The sequence below is a fragment of the Glandiceps talaboti genome, chromosome 8 (genome assembly GCF_964340395.1).
Source record: "Glandiceps talaboti chromosome 8, keGlaTala1.1, whole genome shotgun sequence".
Taxonomy (NCBI): Eukaryota; Metazoa; Hemichordata; class Enteropneusta; family Spengelidae; genus Glandiceps; species Glandiceps talaboti.
The window spans coordinates 22,951,836-22,965,351 of NC_135556.1; the positions used below are offsets into that span (position 1 = coordinate 22,951,836).

The following is a 13,516-nucleotide window of genomic DNA, read 5'->3' on the forward strand; positions in this document are numbered from 1 at the left end:
TCAGTAGTTGACATTGGTCACACCCATTCAACTCTATGTACTTCATACATGTACACAATCTTGCTGCAATTTTCCATATTTACCATTATCTTTTTCTGATCAATTCTACATGATACACTTGCCTTCCCACCTAAATTAAAAGTCATACTTTTTATTAAAGTAATATACAATCTTATTATATTAAACAATTGTAAAATACATGGATATAGATTTTGATTTGAATGTAAATTGCAGTAGTTGCATGGTTGAAAATACAGATAACTGTGAGTGTGTGTAAATCTTGTACAGGGGGCAAGGTGGATGATGAAGAACCTTTGGTCATGACCCACTTCACCATATGCTATTGTGAATTTGTTCCACTTCTTTGCACTCATGATATGGTATGGTAGACTCAAAGGATTAGATTTCTATCATAAGCCCCTATGACGCACACTCACTACTAGTAGCATACAGCATGGATCATCATCACCTTGGTGTCTGAATAACTGTTGTATTTAGGCCAACAGGAATGAGATCACACATTCATCTCCATACTCTTGAGTTTAATACAACAACAACAATGTACAACAATCTAAGTTCATGAATTTAACTTCGTTTTGCACCAAACTTTTCAAGTAGCTCACCTGGCAAAAGCTTTGGTGAGCCTACTTGAAACTTTTGATGCAAAACGAAGTTAAATTCATGAACTTTGAGTGAATGTTTGCACAGATGAGTTGTCATCATAATATAGTACAACGTATTGTACAATGTTGGTATTATTCCACACAATTGTTTTAGCCAAGGGAAATACACATATGACTGGTCTGAGGGACCTTGTCACTATGTAGTGAAGACAAGTACGGAGAATACCTGAATGTCAAGGTTGAATGGACAAAATTATTAAACATGATCATACTATAAAATAATGGCAATTTTGTATGTTATGTCGACTCCCATATTTTGAGAGAATCGTAGAACAAATGACATACATGTACATAGAGACATGTACAAATACAACCTATAACACCAAAGTAAAGCGTTTTCTGTATATACCACAATCATTTATATCATCCATATCAAGTGTAAAAGTATGCTGTTTCATTTGCTAATTGACCACATTCGAAAGGCCACACGCTAGGCTTGTAAATAAACCAATTGAAACAGTATATTTTTACACTTGATATGAAAGCTGTAAATGAGTGTAGCACATAGAGAAAGTGCTTTACTTCAGTGTTACTCATTGTACATGACACCAACCAGGGTACATACATTGCATTCATGTATTTTCTTTCCAACCTTTGTACAGTGTGCATGTGGTTTTAGTAGGGGTTGTGATCCTAAAATAAACCATTTTTTAAAACCATAATTCAAAATACTATAAACATGATTACATCTCAATACTTCCCCCGGATAAACCTACATGACTATTAAACTGTAGTGACAAATATTGACATTTGACTCTGAGGTCAAAGTATTACAACTTGGACAAAATTTATATGAGTTCTGAGGAAAACTATCACAAACTGCTCACATATTATGCCACAGCCTTGGAAACCTTTTCCTTTCCTGCCTAAATGTCCTGGCTGAAATCTGAGTCAACAGGGAACTAGGCAGTAGAAAGTGGAAATGAGAACTTAGTTTCACATACTCTTTCCATTAATTTGTTAGTTGTGCCTATCACTTACACATTGTCACAGATGAACGTGACTCACTCACTCACTCACTCACTCATGTTCATACTAATTCTCACAAGAGACCCACTCCCACTCACAACATTCGATGTTCTGCACAGCAAAATTCCTCAGTGATATGATGACATGATGTACGTAGCATTAGTAACGGTACTGACTTTATATAAATGTAGACTGACCAAAGATATCAATAAGATAATAACATACATGTATGTGTTTGAATGAAGTATATTCAAATGTTATTCAGCCAAGGAAAATATGAGTTACCTAAGGTGAAACTCCTAGTGACAACCTTAGGCTACGTAAATGGTAACGATACCATATAGGAACTAGACTATTTTGGATGGTGCAATGGGTTTACAATGACAAAGTATCTCAGTCTGTCACCTATAGAGAATGAAATCAAAATTGACAAAATCACTGATCCCAAATAATACAGAAATAGTTTGATAAGAGTTCACAGCTTTTAAAACCTGACTATTTGACACTTAGTTAGTGACAAATATTACAAAGTGTTATACAATGTACCAGCCACTATGTAGTGATCACATAATAGTATCACCAAGCAATTTAATAAAGAGAGCTGTAGGGAAATGTACCATGATAAATGTGCATTTCAATCACTTTCTCATTTCTGTAATGAAAATTTAATTAAAATCCTGCCAAAATTCAAAATTTATGACTTACATTAACGACTGTAAACTACCTAAATTGGGCATGAAATAAAATTATGTCTATTTCATCAATTAATTGAACTATTAATACAGACAGCTTTTACCTGCAACTATGTAAGTTTCACTAAAACGGTTTCATCATGTAATTTATAAAGGAAAATTTATCATGATAAACATGTTATCATATTAAATATTAATTTCAAAAGAAAATTTGATTAAATATCTGCCAAGTTTCAAAATTTATGACTGTAGAGTGTACTTTCTACTAAATGTCAATCCTAAGGAATTTTTTCCAGGGCATTGCTACTATAAAATATAAAGACCTACTTTGATGCTATTTCCTCTATATTTGTCTTCGTTCAGCCAGAACAATTATGAGTGACCTAAGGGGTCTTTGTCACTATGAGTCGGAGTAGTGACAACCATTAGGTCCAAATATTTTCTGGCTCAATGAAGAAAAATATTGAAGAATAACATAATTATACCAGCGCAAGTAATATCAAAGAAAAATTGGGGAAATTAAAGGCAATTCTAACACTTTGACTCATATTTCGTTCACAGCAGAACCAGTAACATACACACATGTTGTGACATAGACACGCGTTGTCGTGACATAAAACAACCAGAGTATATATTCCATATTTTTGTTGTAAATGGCTCATGCATGGTATACCAATTCATATTATGTATATTCCACGTAGTTATGCGTGCTAATAGTTTGTGCATGCTAATAGTTGCTCTACACACTGAATCATCAATATAGAATATTTTCCTTTATTTGTTTGGCATCATTTACTGATGTGATCTATTTATAGCAAGGACAGCTGTGTCCCATTACAGTATGTACAAGTGCGTCCCTGGCATCGAGGCACTAGGAATATGTTTAACAACATTGTGGGAGATCCTAGCAATCCTTTTTAACTTTCTCTAATAGAGAATTTGTGTCAGAAGCAACTCTAGACTCTCTGGTGGTAGTATAGAAGTGGAAGCAATGCCAATATCACACTATGGATGTATATGATAGGTTATTGACACCTCCACAACGAACTCAATAGCTTTTTAAAACACTCACTGACTAGCTGATGAAACAACCTTTCAAGTAGGTTTGTTTGTGCAAATGTGCAAAGTAGGTACATCAACTGCATTTATGACAACATGGTCCAGTGTCGGCCTGTCACGAAATATGACGTAATGGTCTTCTCCAAAACTGGTACAGTGATGTGAAAGTGTTAGTCTACAAATATATGTGAGGGCTCTTCTACGATTTTTTTCCCTCTCTATGATCTCTCTCTCCACATAGAGAGATCAAGAGATCGTAGATGAGTCCACATGCATATAGTTCTACACTATGAAAGCTGAGGGTCAAATCTTTAATATGAGTCTCTTTGTAATAATATTGTGATAATACATATTGTGATGCTATCTCTAAACAGAGAGGATGAATGATGAACAATCTACATGCACTTTCTATAAGAAATGCTAGATAAAACAATATATTACAAGGTTTCATGTTTTTGTTTGTTTGTTTGTTTGTTTTGTATATACAATTATAATTATAAATCACAAGAATTAGCAATAGCTACACCATTGCACTGGTGGGCCATAGACCCTCCGGTCTATAGGTGGGCTAATCAATCTTTTACTGCGTTGTGTTGAGGTGTTTTGAATTTGAGAAGAGATTGGATGGGAACATTGTTTGAAGAAGGCAGAGGTTTCAGAATTTCAAAATCATCATTCATAATTAATTTATAATATTTAGTATATTTGCTATGTTCATCATACCAAATACAACAAAACACACACAACAATATCAACAAACTACACATACTTATGAGTATCTTTAGTTATCTTTTGAAGTGTTTTCCACATTTCAGAATTACATTCCCATTTTGTGAAAACAGCAACTCTATGAACTCTATTCAGATGGAAACAAAACGTTCTACAAAGTATAACACTGGCCTGGAAAACTTTAAATTAAATGTATTGATAAATGGGCTGATATTGAAAGGTAGACCATTGTACATACTCACGACTTACTTCAAAATCACAATTGTTGTAGTACATACAAATGAAGAACATGTTTTTTTTTAATCATTGGGTGTACTATATCAAACAGTACTGTGATTGTCATACATATAGTCATACATATATATCAAACTTTAATTAGAATGAAAGTATGTGTTACATGTATGTATGTATTGTGAGAACAACCAACCGCTGAGTTGTTGACTATTTAATAAATGTCTAAGTTGAAGGTATTTTATTCTGGCACAAATCAACAGATATGGTTGGGTTTTTTTGTGATGAGTGAGAAACTGCCCTCAGTCCAAGCAAATGTAAGGGTTTCAGCAAATGAGTGGAAAAAGATTCCATAGGCCAAGTGAATGTACAGCTACATGTACTTGTCACCCAGTCCCTACTGAACCACCCTGAATAAAGTGGCAAACACTCTGTTTGAATTACTAGCAATAGCTGATCTATCATCACATAAAGACATCTGTGTCTAAAAGAAGGAAATAGAAACTACATCGTATGCTTAAAGTACAAGGGCTTGTAACTCTCCCTTTTATGAACATGTATGTGTGTTGAGTGATGTCAAAGTCCTTATGATGTTAATGATACACAAGTTACTGAACACCAGTACTCTATCACAAAGCCGTGCAACGAGTCTTTTAAAAGACCATTCATTTGACAAAAGTCAAGCCGAGTATGTATGACTTTGTTGTATAAATAAATGAGAGAATTGTATGAATTGACATTTTCTACACTTTTGGGAACTGATTACAATATGCAGTAATACCTACACAATGCTGGGATAAAAAAAGTTTACAGATAACATAAATAACAATATTATTATCAAGATCTGAAGACAAAGGGGTCTTTATCTGTCTAATACCCTAAGAATGTGAACATGTGCACTCCGCCCACAGTTGCCAACACTGATTTTCAAGGCCATGGTCCCTAGATGATGAATTTCAAATTTATTTACAATAACATTATTTCTTGTTTTTTATCGTATAGGTCATCACGTCTGGAGTAGTAGTCAAATATCAAGTGAGATTAATCCAATACCATGCAGCTTGAAGAAACATAATGTCCTTGTCACATTATGAGTAAGCCCATTGGAATTTTCTTAACCCCTAGTTGCCCCTTCATCAATCAAAGTCTTGGGTCTAAAAAAAATGTGTCAACTATTAAAATTTTGAAATTTCCCTCCAGTGACCCTGACATGAAGACAACAAGGCTTCAGTGTTCCAAAGTGCATTCCCGATGTTTGTGTTGTTTGAAGGCCCTGGTATAATGTTGACGTGACTCAAACAAACTGAAGTGCACAGAATAGAGTATTGGGTGGCAAAAAATGTGAGGCAACATGGAGAGCATTCCCAAAAGAGTTGAGGTCCTACTACCCAAATAACCACTTGCATGGTATTCAGAGTAAAGCTCCACATTGCAAACCTTCATTCGTAAAAACTATATGTATACTATCGTTACTTAGAAAACACTTTACATAATGCCCGGTTCCTACTTCTAGCTGTCATGTGGTTGGTATGTGTGTATCACTTGTTGGGTATTTTGTTTTTTCTCTGGGAGAGCTATCTATTATCATAACTGACCTACCTATCAAAGTCATTCATCATTGGTTGGTCAATATCCTCATCATCATTTTATGATTTCCTGTCAATACACATAATTGCATGTAAAATGTTCCCCATAAAAATACAATTTTATGACATTTCAAAACTAATGTGTACTTCTCCAAAACAATCTTCTAAAGAATTAAAAATACACTAGTAGGTTACTACTAGTATTATAACAGCCTAGCATCAATGCTGTCTTGTTCTGTAGTAATAGTATATAGTAAGAAATCATAAATAGTTTTGGTATGAATATGGACTTCAGGCAATTTTACAGTGATGAGCTGAAGCAACAGAATGGGATTAGGGCTCACGTGTTTTGTTGAATCAATAATTCATAAATTGTAATCAGTATACAGTGTTAATTAAAAAAAGAAATAAAATGAAATGTGAGTACATTCAGGTTTTCTCCCAAAATACATGCCTATTTTTGTTTTCATATTGTATTGTGTTGTGTTGTGTTGTGCTGTGTTGCACTACATTGTGTTGGTGTTGCGCTGCGTTGTGCTGTGTTGTAATTTTACAGTACACAACACAAACACAAACACATATCATATCATATACATCAGAGTTAGCAACATAAACTAGTGCTATCCTTCATCGAATCTTTCAGACTACTCACTGTAAAGTTAACTCATTCTGCCCACTAGTTTCCTGCTAAAATTATTTTATAAAATTCTTGTTTGTAATGTTTTGGATACATCTGAACCTTATTTTGAAATGACATTTTGAAAGAACTAAAATAACTATTTATGATGTCAAAATTTTAGTTTCAAAGTAATCATATTTGTCAGTTTTACCTAAAAATAAATACATATTGCATTAAATTGATGTCACCATTATGTAACAAGAAACAACATACACTGTACATGTATAGTTAGCCTTGAGGTATGAATGTAGTGAAATATAAGGGTTTCATAAGTGAAAAACATTGCTAATCAGCCACTGTTATTAATAGATTGTGTACTAAAAATAGATGTTATTGTACATGTACATATAGTTGTCAAAACCCACATACAATGATTACGTACACTTTCTTGGAAACATACGCATGTATACTGTAATTATACATGGAGAAATAAATCTGCTCGCCACAAGGTAGATACTTGTGTCTGTTATTACCAACACCTTTTGGTTCTACTAAAATGTACTGAAGATGACGGGATGAAAACAAAGTTTACAAATAATAATTGGTTATTAAAACTGTTTGTAATGATATTGTACAGGAACTAGACAAAACAAAAGAGTAACGCTCTTATTTTTATAGTGTATTACGAATTTGAAGTCATACCTTCCAGGAAATAGTCCACATCTGTGTAAACTCCTTTACTTTCCTTTACTGCTAGTATCATTGATTTAAACTGATTCAAACAGACAACTATTGTTTATTTCTAAGTATGTGTGATCTATTTTCTCTATAAATTGTTTCCATGTATCTCAGTACAAAAAGGTAATATTTTCTGTCTGTATGCTTGCCAATTAAATCATTATCGTCAGTACCTTAGAAATAGTGGTATACTAGCATGTCAACTATAGTGTATGTGCATCGCTGTTCTATGTCTATGATAGCTCTTGCCTGAATGTACCTGACAGTTATTGTAGACACATCGTAGACAGGCTAGTAGTACACACAATAATGAACAGATTTACAAAAAAGTTTGATGCATTACATGTACTTTGGGTCACAAGAGAAACAAATGTTTATTTATGAATGGCTCTACCAACATGACATCATTGAAATCTGTATACTAGTATTCTTGTAATGTGTTGACATTTGCTTTTCTTCTCAGTGCAAGACATACACATACACATCAAAGTCTTTTGTTTAGTGGCCTCATTTATAAATGTGACACTGTTTCCAAATACTGCCTTGCTTACATATACACCCCTTATACGCATTCATGTCTACATTACCATTTCCAAACACTTTACTTTGGGAGTGATGGATAGTGGCACACTTCTTGTCTGATGAACTTTTAATTAACTTTGTTAGAATTACTATTGGGCATGTGCTGTGCTACTTCCGTCACGCGTATAACATGAAATATAATTCTGACCCCGCAGCTTACAGGGGTGGCAAACGTACTGTGCTTTTTAGTTAATTGGGCATTTCCATTCAAGATGTATTATTATTTATGTGATATCCTTTGTAAGGTTGTAGGTTCTGCATCCTGCCATGTACTAATAGATTTACAGTGTTTCTGACAGTAGCCTTTTAAAGTCAGTTCCTGCCTCTATTAAACAGAATATAATGGACTCCCTCAACAGAATCGTTGCTATGGAGGACTGCTCTCTTTGTAACTAGTAGTAGTACACAGGAGGGTTCTTCTTAAAAAGAGAAACAAAGCTGTGGCATCCATGGGATGGTTGCCATGAACACAATGAGAATGCTATTATTGCCATGGTAACAAATGACGATAGTCATTAAACTCGACTAATCAATAGTTCATTATTAAGCCATAACAGCATCTGGCCTCCTTCCTCCCCCTCCCTTTCAATACTGTAGTGGTGGAGTACTTATATTTTAAACTAGCATGGCCATCATGTTTCATACTGGCTGAGATACTGGTAACTAGATGTATATAATAATTTATATATAATGTAGGTAAAATCTGGTGTAATAACAGGTGGCCAGTTTCCTACAGACAGTTAGTATATAAGAAGGTAACAGGATCCACATCATACAATATGTCTGGCATAGTTGCAACAAACACAAACAAATTGCTATCTCCATTGGAACAAATGAGAATGGTCTTATTTGAGAAAGTATTATTAAGGACCAGAATTTCATGATAAAGTCTAAAATCTCACATCTACATAAAATTTTATTTGATCATTGCTCCTCTTTTCAACCCCGATGTATTTATGCTGACTCAGCTGTATATCATAGTATTGATATACATATACGCTGTGAACCACCAACTCAAGAACTTTTTAATTAAATGCTGATCTTTTGAAGACAGTACTAATTATTGCAGTTTGCAGTCTGTAACTTCTTCCAAATCATCAAGAAAAACACGAATATAGTGAGCAAACATTCTACGAGAATTTTGCTAGTCAATACCAGAATCAGAAAGACTACAAAACAAATCCAGTGAAACTTGAAAGGATGTACAAAATTTTACATTCCTAAGTGTTTTATAAAAGTTATGAGATACCATACTAGTCAGTTGTCTTCCCCCACTTTATGCCTCTCCTAAATGGTTTATCTTCTGTTTTAACATCAACCTTCATTCACAATGCACATCTTTAAAATGTTAAAGAGATTGCAACAGATGTGAATTATGTTGTATAAGGTCACACAAGGTACTAACATTCAATAGAAATGCAAAACAAACTATTTTGTCAGACTAAACAGTACAATTTGCAGGTCATGGTACCCATCTCTGTTGTCCTATGATAGCTAGCGATTCCCAGTTGGGTGATTGATGTGATTAGATTGATATTTTCTCTCTCAATTTACCATGCTGTACTAACAGCTCTGACATCACACTGATGAAGACATACTGTGATTCACCTATCCAGTGTCAATTTAAAAGGTGATGACTCTACTCTACTTGTTGAACTTGTCATCTTGTGATCTCTGTTTATTCAAGACTCTTTATCAAAAAGGTTGAAGTTTATCAAAACTGAAAGTACTGCCCAGACAGACATCATGCATGTGTCTCTGTATGTACGACTGACTATCAAACTACTAGTATACATTTTTTTTGATGATGTATGGCCAACAAGAATGTGCATGTGGTAGGTTGTACCTTCGAGTTAGACTTGCACACAAAAGAACTTAAATATTGAACATTACATTGCAGTCTGATGGTATGAACTTTCCTACATTTTATGACTTCTGATAAAGACTGCAGAAAACATAGTTTACAGTACAATGTTTTGGTTAGACATTATTAGTATTTTTTTTTTAAAAGTCACATCAACCTGATTACAATCTCATACAGATTAAAGGTTACACCTTTTTTACTGGTGTGTTTTGTCATAATCTATCTTTAATTGGTATCTTGCATGGAATAAGTGATATAATGCAGCAATGGTACTGATAAAAACTCAATTAAGTAAAAAGTTAACCTTCCTGCCAAACCAGACGATGGTCATACTGATAAGTAGAGCTTGAAGCTGGATATCATTTCTCGTATTATCGTCATGGCAATCTCCTCTTGCATTAATTATGACAATGTCTAGGACATCTAGGGTTTAGTGAGTGAGTGAGTGAGTGAGTGAGTGTGTGTGTGTGTGTGTGTGTGTGTGTGTGTGTTAGTGAGTATGTATGCATATGTTGTATGTACATGTGTGTGTGTGTATGTATGCATGTATGTATGTATGTATGTATGTATGTATGTATGTATGTATGTATGTATGTATGTAATGTATGTAATGTATGTAATGTATGTATGTATGTATGTATGTATGTATGTATATATGTATGTATGTATGTATGTATGTATGTATGTATGTATGTATGTATGTATGTATGTATGTATGTATCTATGTATGTATGTATGTATGTATGTATGTATGTATGTATGTGGTATTTTCAGACACTGTGATTACTAACTGACATAATTGCAAGAGGAAACTTAGATTTGTTTGACATGAGAGACAAATCTTATCTCATAACTACGTTACATTTCATTCATTCATTGATAGATAACCAGTAGATAATTTCATTTCATCCCCACCATATCATTATGATAACATCTACCTGGGTACAAGTACATGTATATAAAGTTCACTTAGTATTCTCAGATTTGGTACTAGTAATTACATGTCAGTCTTTCACACACTGACTTGTATAAATGAGAGTCTGAGAGGGGATCACATCAAATGCTGGAAGGGAGTATAAATTCAGGTAGATTCTACTGCACTGCTTAACAGTGACTCATGAATAAACCTCACTGGTATTGGACTAAAACTTTTTTTAACAGCTGAAGTAACCCGAAAGAATATGGAGATTCCATTCCAAGTCAGACAAAATAAACTATGATGCAAGAAAATCAGACTTACTTTGGCTTGCAGACTGAGATAGGTATGTTGATGGAATGATAATCCAGATTACATATATACATAGATGTTTACTGACTATCAGCACAGCAAATTTTTTTTAATCTGAAGTACAAGCATATCACAAATATCTCCCACTCTAGCATGTGACAATGGCATGCATATCAACTCAACATTCACTACATATTTCAACGTGTTTTTCCTTACCCATTATTTTCATTGAAATTCAAACTTTTGAAGAATACCATGTATTATAAAATGCAGAAAATAAATACTGTAAAAACATGAATATTAATGAAACACTCCACTGAAAGATTTACTGTGAGTCTCCAGTATGCCCTCAAAGCCAATATTTGGTATGCCACTGATGGGGACAATTTCTAATGATGCACCAAAATGTGGTGTTCCCATATCTCTTACCATGTGTTGACTCACAAGAAAACTCAGATTCTGTCATTTTGACTCACAACAACAAAATTTGGTTGTCATTAGAGGGCACACTGACTTTAAGACTATGGAAAATATGCCTATATGTATACAGTACATACTTTAAAAGACGAAACCTACAGAAGTTGGTTAACAGATATTCAAAACTAGTGGTAATGGTGGTGGTGGTGGTGGTTGTTATAGTGAGGATGGTGATGTTGTTGTTGTTGTTGTTGTTGTTGGTGGTGGTGGTGGTGGTGGTGGTGGTGATGATGATAATGGTGGTGGTGGTGGTGGTGGTGGCATATATGTGGTGGTTATGATGATGGTGGAGGCCATCTACAAAATGTTGGTGTACTAGAGTAATACTACTACTGACTAAACCAGACATGTTTTACAGAGTACAATACTGTACAAGTAATAGATACACATACTTTGTTCTATTCTTGAGTCATAGATATGGCTGGGGTATCAAATGGGTGTTTCCTAAGCTCACCTTTGTACCACGGTATTGTAGGATTTAGAAAGGGTTATCAGCTCAACTTCCAAGTTGTAAGCAAACATACTGAAAATTGTTAACTAAGATGACATATCGTCACAAGCACATGTTATACCTGTGAGAAGATGACATCAACTCACAATTCATAATCATATGTTTATTTTCATACTGATTTTTGCACAGGAGTATCTTTTTGTTAAGAGAAAAAGTCAAGTGTTTATGCACATAAAACATTACTACTCACAGAGTCAGATAATTATTGAGACTAATCCCAAATTTTCACCAAAATCTCATTTCATTGGTATTGTCAGGGGTGCAGTAATATTCTATTGCAACATGAATCCAGAGTTTACAAAATTTCAGTCTTAGTATTTAGTAAGTATTTATTAGTAATTTATTGGGTTACCAATGTAACTCAGAAAAGAATTGTTGAATGACAACAACTGAGTACAGTAGTAACTTATATACAATCTTAACCTTAGAATGATGTCAGTTTTGAAAACAAACAGAAAAGATACAAATGTAGGCCTGTACAGCCTGTCCCCATAGTGCACTCTAATTTCAACTTTTTTATACTATACTTTAATGCTTACTTCATTTGTGCTTTGTAACATTTAGTAGTTCCTCTGGAAATTATTATGTGTTCGAATAAATTCTAATGAAGACAGACCTTTTTGTTGCGGTTCAAAATGAGAAAACCCATGTTTTCTTGTGAGTCCCCAAATAGAAACAGATATGAAACACGAAATTTCTGGTGGATCACATGATTGTGCGTCAGTGGTGCGGTGCATCAAACTGGGTTAGAGCATGTGGGTGGAGGGTCTATAGTTTGAGGACACATTACCTGTCCCATATATACTACAGTATACAATCATCTTTATTTCTAGGGCTTGGTCCCTATTTAGTTTTGATTCAAGTCTGACGAACACATTATCATGATTAGAGTTGACAATGTATTTTCACACTCATTATACACATGCAAAGTCCACATCATAATGCAACACACACAAAAGGTGTCAGCTTGGGATAATGGATGTGGGTGATGTCATTGACCTCTTATTGTTCATGATATCAATGCCTGGCACACTTTGTATGAGGCATTTTTAGGGATGATGACAATAAGAAGGTGGTAAATAACGACACAACAAATCTGAGCATCTGAACGACCATAAAAGGATGTATGTCACTTGAAAATGAGCCAAACTTATGTTTTGGTAACGGATAACCACAATGCATACACAATAATAAATGAACTATTATGGTCATCGTGCCAACTGGGTGGTGTTGGCAATATATCACAATAATAGCTGTAGGAAGAACAGGGGATCTGATTTATATTGTTTGATTAGCTCTTTAGTTTATCAGGCTATTTCCTAAAATACTTGCGTACTGTACAATGTACATCAAGGGTCGTAAGATTAAAGCAGAATACATATCGGAAATAAAATCTTGCTGTTACTTTGCTCAAGAAAACTTCAACCTATTTTCAGTTAAAATCAATTTTAAAAATCTGGGGTCACCAAACAAATTTTTTAAATAGAGTACAAAATAATATCAACATTTAGTTCTTTTAGAATCCAATATGGCTGCCGAATCCAATAT

The 13,516-nt window shown here is 34.2% G+C and overlaps 1 protein-coding gene across 1 annotated transcript in view; it reads right to left on the bottom strand.

Annotated features, from left to right (window-relative positions):
- The window catches only part of LOC144438681 (protein KIBRA-like), a 76,867-nt gene that overhangs the window by 54,877 nt on the left and 8,474 nt on the right, over window positions 1–13,516 (bottom strand). The gene's annotated exons all lie outside the window — the stretch shown is intronic.